This window comes from Tupaia chinensis, unplaced genomic scaffold (assembly GCF_000334495.1).
Source record: "Tupaia chinensis unplaced genomic scaffold, TupChi_1.0 Scaffold000460_1, whole genome shotgun sequence".
In the NCBI taxonomy this organism is placed as follows: Eukaryota; Metazoa; Chordata; class Mammalia; order Scandentia; family Tupaiidae; genus Tupaia; species Tupaia belangeri.
Window position 1 is genome coordinate 2,179,135 of NW_006159969.1, and position 12,188 is coordinate 2,191,322.

The following is a 12,188-nucleotide window of genomic DNA, read 5'->3' on the forward strand; positions in this document are numbered from 1 at the left end:
GTTATTCTAGAGAGAAATTATAGATGAGAATTTAGAGCAGACTGTATCAAAGAATTTGACCTCTTTTAGAAATTGGCATTTCTGATAAAAATACCACAACAAAATCTTTTAGAGTCCATAATTTTAAAATGCTACCCTATCTCTTACCCATTCCCAGATCAAAACAAAAATTTGTACAATTTAGTTTGCCCCAACTGTCTGGGATAGGGAAAAAGTTGGGCAAGAAGCATAAAGTATAATATCTGGTATTTATTTACTTACCTGACTGTTATGTTTCTATGGGAATTTTTGTGTGGGAATGGATTCTGAGAGTGTCTGAGTATAGACTACATGCATTCAATCCCAGCATAGGGAATTGATTGTGTGTGTGTGTGTGTGTTTTTTTTTTTTTTTGGAGAGGTTTTTGCTATAGGGCGTGCATGCGCACCAGAAAGAGAGAGAAACAGAAAGCGAGAAATCAGCCCCCAGGGGGATGGCCATGCCACAATCCTTTCTCCTCCATTCTCCTCTTGGGATCTTGGGCACACACGCACACGCACCAGGCGTGAGTTTTAAGCCACCAGGTCCAGGACTTGAACCGTGGTCGACTACATGGGAGTTCAGTGACATAGCCATTATGCTTACTGCTGGTCTCTCTCTCTCTCTTTTTTTTTTTTTTCTTTTGAATTGGTTGTGTTTTGAGTAGGTGCTTAGCTTTGGAATCCCACAGCTGTGGGTTAGAAACCTGCTTCCATCCTTTATTGACTATGTGACACTTGGAACATTATACCAAAACTCTCAAGGTCTCTGTTTTCACACTGTAAGAAGTAATATTAATCTCATCTCATAGGACTATTGAGATAGCACATATAAAGTGCTTAGCACATTGCCAACAGATATTCTCAGTGTTACTACTATTAGGAGAAAGGAATTTAGGTGTGCCAAGAATGAATATTTGAAGGGCTGGTAAAAATACTGAGATAGGTTTTTTTTGTTTGCTTATTTATTAATGATATAGTAGTCATGCGTGAGCATGAAAGAGCAAAAGCGAGAGCAAGAACCTTTTACAGGGTTCAGGGTCCCCTTATACTGCAATCCCTTTCCCCCCAGCCTTCAAGCTCCCTGGGAACTTGGGATTCTACTTGCATGTGGGTACCAGGCATACCTTCGAGCCACCATGGGGGTCCATACCTGTGGTTGGCCATTTGGCTTCCAGTCTTTTTTTTTTGGAGAGGTGTTGCTATAGGAAACGTGCACTCACTAGACACGCCCGGCATGAGTTTTAAGCCACTGGGTCTGGGATTTGAATTGCAGTCGACTACATGGGAGTCCAGTGACATAGCCATTATGCCAACTGCTGGTCCCTTGGCCTCCAGTCTTGTAGTACACCACTGGGCCACAGCAGCTCAGAAACCCAAGATAAGTTTTTAAAGTTGTTAATGAGATCCATCAATTGAATTGCAAAACTATCTTTTTTGTAAAACTATCCTGAATTTGGAAACCAGGACTTCTGATTTGGCTCTGAAAAATATCAAGTAAGAAAAAGTTTACATATACTTTCCATCTCCTGCACTTCTTGATCACTGAGGATTTTGCTTACAGATCTGGAGTAAGATAGCCTGATCAGTGCAGCACAAACACATACTGACCATAACTTAATGACAAGCAATATAATTAACACCTTGTCCATGGTGTGCTTGAAAAAATAGCCATTACTCTAATGGCAGAAATAGAATACCTTTCCTGGTAATAGTCTTCCTCTTAAGGAACGGCCTTTGAATGCTTCAGTTGAATCAATTGATGCTTAATGAGATCTCTCAACTTTGGCAGGTTGAAGCTTGAACATCTCCAAGTCCTCTGGGATCTCTAGTAGTTATTTAACCCATAACTCCCCTGTAGTTCTTTTCTTGCTTTGCGGAATCTTCTTTGATGCATCTCCTATGTAACATTCAGCCAAAAACTCAGAGGGACTCCCATGCAGACATCTAGAAAGTCTTTTCATTTATAGCACTTTTCTTAATTTGGACTTCAGCATTTGTGCAAACAGATTACATAGCCCCTTTCTCTTTAGTACCATGTCCCCCCAATTCTGACTGCTTCAGAGCTCCTAAATTTTGATCTTTGTTTCCGTAGTATCCCATACACTGAAGATTATAAAGTACTTCTAGGCTCACCTTGTTTGTTTTCCTTCTCTCAGGGAGTGATGTTGTTGTCCAACATCTGAAAATAGTTATTTCATATATCTTGTCAAGTTTTATAGCTCTTTTACAGGGAAGATTTCTCTGTTGTGCCCAGAAGTAGAAGTTCTTTCCCATCTTTAGTCCCTACTAGTTTATCATAGGACCAGTTTCTTGAAGAAACTCCCCACCCCCACTTCCTTAGTACTGCAGTGATGAGGGATTTATTCTCACCACACACCTTGGCCAACTTTCTCTTTTGACTAAGGATTTATTTATTTATTCATTTATTCACATAAGTTTTCCCAGAGAAAGACAGAGAGAAAGCAAGTCTCCAGGTCCAGGACTTGAACCATGGTTACCCATGTGGGAATTCTAGCACCTTAACCATCATGCCACCTGCTGGCCCCAGCGCTTGATATACTTAAGATTTCAGACAACCGAAATTATGGCATGTTGGCTTATATAATGGGCTCAACTCTAAATTAATTTCTTTTAAAAATAATTATTTAATTTTATGTTATTATTATTATTAATTTGCTGTAGGAGACATGTGCTTACCAGAGAGAGAGGGAGAGAGAGAGAGAGAGAGAGAGAGAGAGAGAGAGAAAGAAAGTAAGCTGCTAGGGCTGGGGCATGAACCATGGTTGGTCATGTGGAAATCTGGTGCCTTAACCACTGCTACCTGCTGGCTCCTAAACTAATTTCTAATCAACCTTAACTTTTTTAAAAAAGAATTATTTTATTTAACTTCTTTTGTTGTTATTATTATTTTCCAGTTAGATCAGAGAGAGAGAAAGGAAAAGTGAGAAAGCAAACCACCAGGTCTGGGACTTGAACTGTAGTCAGCCATGTGGGAGTTCAGTGCCCTTAACCACCACACCACTTGCCAGCCCCAATTAACCTTAACTTTAAACAACTTATTGGTTGTTTATGTTGGTTATCATTAGAATCTATGATCACTTCCATTTTTGTAGGCTACAAAGACCTGTGTATGTTAAAAAATGATGACTTTCCTGTATGCAAAGAATCTTTCTGGGCACAGGATCATAACCTTTACTTTTCTTTAGTCATCATAAGCACATTAATTATGACAAAGTAAGCTTATAATCTATTTCTATGCCATTTTTTTCAGTATAATTTGAGGTGAAAAGCAATCATGTATTTGCATCTTTCATAAAAATTACCAATAAAATTTTTCCGCCAATAATATCACTAAGTAAAGAAAAACAGAATAAAATGTGATTTAAAGGGTTTATAGACTTTATCGTCATCTTTTTACTTAATATATAAAAGTTAATATAAAAATTGAAAAAAATTCAAGAAAAATAATTAGTTTGTTTTTCTTCTTGGTAGGAGGTAGGAGCCTACTGGTGAGAAGATGTTCATTAGTAAGTTTTCGCCTCAAAGAATGTTTGCTGGCATCAGTAAAGAATGTTTATCTTTGCTTGAAAATATTGTTTGTATCATGAATAACTATGAGGAGAATATAAAGGAAAATTCTCGAATTTAAATTTGCACATTTATTGCAGTTTCCTGTTACAAATGTCTAATGCTTATTAATTCAGATGCCATGATTTTCTTTTCTTCTCCATGATCATTTTGACTTAGATAACTCTGGAGGAACGTTTGAAAGAAGATAAAAACGTCTTTGTTTTATGACTGGTCTGTGGATTTACTGACTCTAGCCTTCTTTAGGGCCTTGAACTTTGAAATTTTCCTATCCATTTGTAACTTCAAATGATTTTTAAAAAACAAACTGCTTTGATGTTTCCTTTTTATTCTTTTGAGTATGTAACTTTATTATGCTAATTGTCTATATAATAATATTGCACAATCATCTTATGAAATGATGGGGAGGTTGATTATTATTATGCTTTTACAGAGGAGAAATCAGAGGTATGAAAGAATTTTGTGATTTACTCAGTGTTACCCAAGAGCAATTAAGTATCATATCCAGAACTGGGACTGAAGACTAGGACCTACTAGAATGAGCATTGGTTGAATAGGGAAAAGGAACCCAATTGTGATTTTAAGTGTGTCCTCAGTATAGGACAGTTCCTTATCTGAACTTCCTTTTCCTCTTATAAAATGCTGAGGTAGAGAGATGAGCTCTTAGGTCCTGGCAGCCCTGAAATTTTATTGTCATTTGACACTCTGGCTTTTCTCTCATAGTGCATTACTTTCTTTAGTTTTCATCTGGATACATGTGGATATATTTGATTTTCATTTCTTCATTTGTGCTTGTGTCTTAATGGTATATTATTTTGCGTTTAAGTAGTTTTACTGGAGAGGTTAAGAAAAAGCATTTAACCACTTAGCATACAATAACAGTGATTTATGAACAATCTGATTGACTTTCTCATTGTTCTTTTAATACTTTATTGTGATATATAGTACTTCTATTACAAATTTATCTATACTTACGTACTTCAACTGAAGTATGAAATAAGCCATCATTGTACAAAGAGACTTTAAAAAGTTTATGGAAAATGGAGTTAAATGAGTTTATTTTGATACAAAAAGATTTTGAAATCCACACATAATTTTCATGGTGCACATTTTCCATGAATTTTTTTTCATTTTATTTTTTTCCATGAATTTTTTGAAGACCCATTGTATATTCAAATAAGTTGGCCTTTAAGTCCCCAGATACTCACCATTGTTAGGTTTTATTATTAGTCCCTTGTGTGTCTTGGATTTTATACTGGTCTTATTATAATATAATGAAGGAGAGTTATCAGTAAGTTAACTTCCTCACAAACACATGATAGAAAATGAAATAGTAGTTATTTCTATGACTGTTTATTTACTCCTGAATTTAAGAACATTGTGATTGAAGCACTTAAAGGAAAAAAAAATATGTGCTTCAAAGTTTTAAAAATAATTTCAAAATTATGAAGAGACAAAAAGACTACTGGATCTTTCAACTGGCATAGGAAATATATACCAATGTATGGGCTTTTTGGAACCCACTTATGGACTTTCCTGTGACTGATAGGTCTATAATTTGCTATTAGAATGTTGCAAATACAGTTTTAGACAGTTGAGCTGTAAATTGCTGAGGTCTGGGATAAACGGCCAATTATATTAGAACAAATATCTATTGTTTTGTTAGGGGAGGGGAGAATTCACTGTATTACTCACATAAAGTGACTAAAAATTTTCCTTCAGAAGAGTCTATGCCACATTTGTGGAAATGGTTAAATGACCACAGTAACGAAAAATTCAGGGATGATTTAGTGCAGATCATCATGCAGGCGTCCCAGCATGTGCCTTTTAAACAGTACTGCGTTGTCTCCAAGTTTGCCAAAGTGTAATCTGTGAGCAATTGAAGCAAAATCAAAATCAGAAACCTAGGAGAATAATATTGTTTTGGAATTGTCAAGTAAAAGACTTTGGTTTGGGTTTGTTACGTCTGGTACCAAAATGTCACATGTGGCATACATCATTTAAAGTTTATTATTTTAACCTTAGACCTCCTTGTTTAAAATTTATGCTATTCAATGCATTGTATCCCAGCAAAAGCATTTCTATGCTATGTATATACCCAACTATGTGCCAGCTACATGGTGAGCATGGTGAAACCATAGATTGGATGCTCCTCTTTGGTTCCACTCTTTTGCTGGAACTGCCAAACCGAATAGGTTCGAATGAGTGCTCAAAAATTAAACCATGGCACCAGGTAATTGAAACCATTCCCTGCACATCTGGAAAAAAACTAATCTAGTCATACTCTCTGCTGAAAAAGAAATCATCCCATACTATGGCTGGAGTTGCAGGAAAGTAAAAGTGGTGTCATTTTACGTTTACAGAAGCATTTAGTATTTTCACAGACAGGCTCAAAATCTGGTGGTTACAAAGTGTGAAATTCTTATTAAAATTCTTCATGAAATCAATAGAACATATCTATAGCAATAGTTTCAAGGCCTCCTTTCCTCCTATTTATACAACATAGTAATTATCTCTCTGATCCATTCTCTTCTCTGTATCGAACAAACCTATGTACCATTTTCCCATTCATTGGTTAACTTGCTCTGTAGAAAAAAAAATCAGTCATTTGATATTCAAGGTAAGCATACCCATGATGCTCTGGCCTCTTTCATGCCAGTATGAGTCAGATTGTCCTCTGGGATTAACATGTAGTGAATTTGGGCGGGCCATGGCCCTAGTAGAAAAGAGGGTTTCCTGACAGGAAGTATATATTTTTTATTTTAAATCTAAACATAGATTTATAAATTGAGAATTTGATTGCATTTCTTGTACAGAACTTGAACTTCCCACATGCAGTTCGAAATACACCTGTCTGTGATGGCTTCCTTTGTCCTCCAAAGTTTCATGTCAGTTTCAGAGATAATCTGGCATGTTTCTGAGATGCTTTCAATATTTCATTTATTTTTACATAATTTGCTTAGTGGGCAGATGAAGTATAAATTATTTTCCTCACTTAGAAAATGAGGTTCTTGGGGGAATCAGCAGTTAGCATAATGGCTATGTCGCTGGACTCCCATGTAGTCAACAGCGGTTCGCGTCCCGGACCCGGTGGCTTAAAACTCACGCAGGGCACACGTGTGTGCGTGGCCAAGATCCCGAGAGGAGAATGGAGGAGAAGGGATTGCTTGGAACCAGCAGTTAGTGTAATGGCTATGTTGCTGGACTCCCATGTAGTTGACTGTGGTTCGAGTGCCAGACCCGGTGGCTTAAAACTCATGCCAGGCGCGCATGTGCATGTGTGCCCAAGATCCTGAGAGGAGAAAGGAGGAAAAGGGATTGCGGTGTGGCCATCCCCCCCCCGGGGAGTGATTTCTCGCTTTCTGTCTCTGTCTTTCTGGCGAGCACAGGTGCCCTATAGCAAAAACCTCTAAAAAAAAAAAAAATGAGGTTATTGAAGCTCAGAGAAGTTAAGTGGCTTCCCCAAGGTCACACCGCTAGTAAGGACAGAGCTAGTTCTCAAACAGATCTTCTGATTCCAGATCTCTCTTTTAGCATGTGGTGCCTCTCTCTCTCTTTTTTTTTTTTTTTTTTTAACTTCTTCTCACCAAAGTAAATTTTGTTTTGGACCAGTTTTCAAAGCATTTTTGATGGAATACATCCAAATGCTGTTTCCACAGAGCTGACAGCATGGAAATGTGCAGCTTCTCAATCAGGACAGTGCTTGTTGTCTTGGATTCCAGGACTGTGAAAGATCAGTGTGAAATGGTTTCATATGTCTCCCCTTGTATAAGCACAGCAATTTGCCTGCTCTTTTACTATAGGACATATTTTCATCTTACAGATTGTTCTTTACAAAAATCTCAGCCATAAGCTCCTGATTGCCAATTACAGTCATATTTATCTGTGTGTGCTCCATTGTACCTGCTCTAATGTCTAACATGAAGTAGTTGTTCATTGAATGTTTACAAAAAGGAATTAAAGGATATAGCATGGTGTGAAGGGTCCAAATGTTCCTCCCTGTCCTGTCTTTTTCCGTCTGTCCAGTGTAACTTTCTGAAATGATGGAAATGCTCCATATCTGGGTTTTCAAATACAATAGCCATTAGTAAATAGTGTAACTTGGAAACTGAATTTCTAATTTATTTTAAGTTGCATTTAAGTAGCTGTATATAGATATTGCAACTCTAAGTTTTTTATATATTTGAATTATCATATCCTTAGATTCTGATCAAATAAGTGCTTCCATACACTTCATACACTTATGTTCAAAAACATAGGTTCTCATTTTATATATATATGTATATATATATATATTCCATTTATTATTATTATTATTAATTTTACCAGAGAGAGAGAGAGAGAAAAGGAAAGTGAGAAAGCAAGCTGCCAGGTCCAGGACTCGAACTGTAGTTGGCCATGTGGTAATCCAGCAACTTTAACCACCATCCTGCTGGTCCCCTCGTTACATTTTTGATGAGGAGATTTTAAAGCCAGCCTTAGGCAAGGTGTTGAAGGGAATGGACTCAGATTTTCTCTTGCCCCTAAGGTAGAGTTTTCCTGCTCTTCCATCTGGAAGGGGCTGTTGTCTGTCCTGGAGTTTTTCCTGGAAAGTAGGAGTGACTTGTCTCACAGAGTTGGGAGGGACTCTAGAAAGTGACACAGTGGGAAATTTCTCAGTTTCTCAAAGCTTAATGATACACAGTCCGGCCTGTAGGAAAGAAAAGGTCCATCATTTCCTAAGCAAAGCAAATCTCAGATATAAGAAAGAAGAGGGCAGGAAACTAACATTTATTAAACAGATTTCTTCATACCAGTCTGGGTGATGTTCCATCTGGGGTAAGACTCTTTAGGCTCTGTATCTGTCCTTAACACAGCAGACTGTATACATTACTAGCAAGCTATAGGTTATGCTTTTTTTTTTCTCTCAGTTGTGAAACTTGTGAATTCCTCCTCTGAAGCTGTCAGTTTGGGATTAGTGAAAAAATTCTCTTGCTCCTATTCTCCCCCACAACAGCAGTAGCAAAAACTGCCCAGGAAGAGAGAAATACTGTTCACACAGGGTGGACTTCTTTGATCTCAAAGACTTCTAAGAACCCCCATTCCTCATGCTGTGGCTTCTGCTACTTCTCTCAAGGAGCCAAAAGGTTAAACAGAGAGCGGCAGGGGTAAAATGGCAGCCAATTGGGAGCACACAAGTGGGCCCTTGAATAGTTGGCTATGTGTTATTATGTGGTTTTGGGCACAAGTCCTTCCTCAGGATGTTAAGAGTATTATAAAGGGGATTTTTAGATCCTTGTGCTCTATTAGAAGTAAAACAAGTATATAGGAAAGGAAAACAGCTGCATGGTTAATATCAATGTGCTTATGGGTAGCTGCAGAAGCCACTAATAATGAATCCAAAATTTCAGGATTAAAACTTTAGAATTAAGAATTGGCTTTTTTATTTGTGAAGGGACACAAGAGTGTCTCTATTGTGACTCAAAGAGCAGGATCTGTCCCAAGGAGCCTACCAAGGCTGATGAAACAGTGGATATTATAATATTCTATATTGTATATGAAACTGGCACTTAAAAATATTTTTCTGTAACAAATACATTCAGATTAAGCCTTCAACCTTCCCTCCTTTTCTAGTAGAGGTGGTAGGTAAATACTACCTGTCCATTTAGGTGTCAGACTAAAGCAAAGCACAGAGAGGAAAGTGACCTGGCTGAGCTCACAGAGCAATCATGTCTCTATCTACATTGGCATTTGAACAGGAACTTTCAAACCAGGAACCCTCAAGCTGGCATTTCTCCTCTTGAGTAAAATGGCAGTTCTAATCCCTTGACAAAAGCAAGGGAGCCCATGTGTACAGAATATATAAATAAATGTGCAAAGGAGCAAAAGAGACCTCAATTGCATAAAGCTGTGGGGAAAAAAACAATACCTGCGACTGGTTCTGATTCCCTGTTGTCTGAAGTGTGTGTGTGTGTGTTCGTGTGTGTGTGCGTGTTTTCTTAAATTTTTGTTTTGGAATGCTTTTATATATATATAAAAGTTGCAAAGATAATATAGAGTTCCCATATATCCCTTGTCCTGTTTCCTTTAATGTCAACATTTAGATTTGATTTCCTAAATTTTGCAATAATTTTATATGCATGACTGCTACTTAAATAGGGTTTTATTTACAAATGAGTTAATTTCTATAACTTTCCTATGAACTTTTTAAAAAGAATTATTTTATTTAACTTTTATTTATTCATTTGTTTATTTCAGTTTTACTAGATAGGGAGAGAGAGAGAAAGAGAGAGAGTGAGAAAGCAAGCCACCAGGTCCAGGATTCAAACTGCGGTTGACCATGTGGGAATCCAGCACCTTCAATCACCAGGCTACCTGCCGGCCCTGACTTTCCTATAATCTTCCAAAAGTTTACTGTCAAGAAAACATCTACACATATGATAAAGATTTAACAGTTGAACACTGAAAATTTTGGTTAGAAAGTCACGAAAGGGTCCAGAGGTGGTATAGTGTTTACAGTACTATACTCCCACATGGCCAATTGCAGTTTGAGTACCAGACCTGGTGGTTTGAAAACTACACTAGGTGCACGTGAACACATGTCTAAAATCCCAGGAGGAGAAGGGATTGTGGTGTGGCCATCCTTCTTGAGGGGGTGATTTCTCATTTTTCTCTCACTGTCTCTGTTTCTTTCCATTGAGCACACACACCCTATGGCAAATAAACAAACAAACAAACAAACAAACCCCAACCCTTAAAAGTAAATGAATAAATAAATAAAGAGATAAAGTCACTGGAGAATTTTGACCACAGCAAGCATTGCTGGAGAAAAAGGAAGGGAGAATATTTGACCGTGTGATAAGAAACATTAAGACTTTAGACTAAGGGAGAACTTTTTAGGTAGCTCTCAGGCTGGAAATTACTTTATCTTTTCAGGAACAATCGAGGCTTTATAGCAATACAGAGAAAGAATGAATTTTGGAAACAGCATTTTATAGGATATTCTTTATAGGAGATCTACATTTTCCAAAATTCCTGGTTTGCTGAATAGTAAACAGAAAAAGAATTAACCACAGGACTACAAAAATTTGATTAATAAAGATACTCGATTTTAAGCGGAACTTTGACAATTGCAGACTGAGTGAGATCTGAAGTGCTTACAGGGAAGTGAATGTATTATAGATCAGTGAAGAATATAGATATAGTGGGGTTGAAAGGGTGGATCAATGCCATAGAGAAGTGGCTTTATGAAGGGGACTTGGGAAGGACCAAGCTAGATTTCTCCTGTAAAATGGTTTCATCAGTAGCTTAGTGAGAAAGGATGGACACCTAATATTTGACTAATACTACATTTATTTTTGTTTATTATTTGAGTTCATTAAATTTACATTTGTGCTTCAAGTAACTATAGAAAGGACCATATGGAATTTCCAATATAAGATAATTTTTACTCCACAAATATGAAACTTTCATGTGATTCTAGCTAATACTTGGTGAACTACATGTAGATAATTCCAGAAATTTTCACTTAATAGTTTGATTGCTTCCATGAGCTTGAAAATAAAGAATAGCTAGTATTAGGAAGAGCTCTTTGAATTAGAAAAACTCAACTGATATTTGTTATGAAAATACCTAGAGTGGGCAGGCAGATGAGTAGCCCTCACTTCTTTTTTTAATTACCAGAGGATTAAAAAAAAGTGCACTCACCAGAGAGAGATGTGAAAGTTGGCAGGGGGCGGGAGTGGGGCAGGAGAGATAAAGCACTCCACCATGGGGTGTGTTCATGCTGCAATTCCTTCTTCATTCCATCGGTATTCTGGGCATGTGCTCGTGGGCGTGTGCACGTGTACACACACACACACACACGCACACACACACATCCCTGGCCTTTTTTTCAGGCTACCAGGACTCGGATTCAGCTATGTGGGAGATCCGGCTACGTTAACCATTGGGCTATGGGGTCAGCCCAAAGCAGCTCCTTTAATAGAATGCTACCAAAATAGGCGCTCTTCCTGTGTGCCAGATACCGCATACTTGTGTTGTAACCGTTCTATATTTTCTTCTCAGTGTTAAGTCAGCTCTGTGTATTTAGACTTGTAAATTTTACACTTTTAGTAGTATTTAGCATTTTTTTTCTCCATGGAGCTAAGAAAGTACTTATGAAAATGTTTTTTTTTCTAATTTTTTTTATCATTCTATGCTATATTGTAAGGTTTAATTTTTGACCATAAGGTGGCGTCATATCACATTTTATGTCAAAGAAGCAGATTGTGTTCCATTCACTGAAATGACTAATTCTCTGCACATGCCTTTAAGTTGTGGGTGTAACACATTAATGAATTTTGAAGTTTATAGGCAAATATTAGAAGCTGGCATCTTTATATAGGGGTTCAACATTTTTTTCCTTGTATTTGATCTGTCTATATCATGGCCGAGAATTTAGTAATAGAGCAAATTATTGCTATATTAACTAATGCCGTGTTTTACCTCATTAAAATATGTAAGGCAGTTTCTTGCATATATAGAAGTTACTCAAAAATATTCATTGCATGATTAAATTAAAATATTCCTTTAATAGGCCTTACCCTCAGGAATTCATTT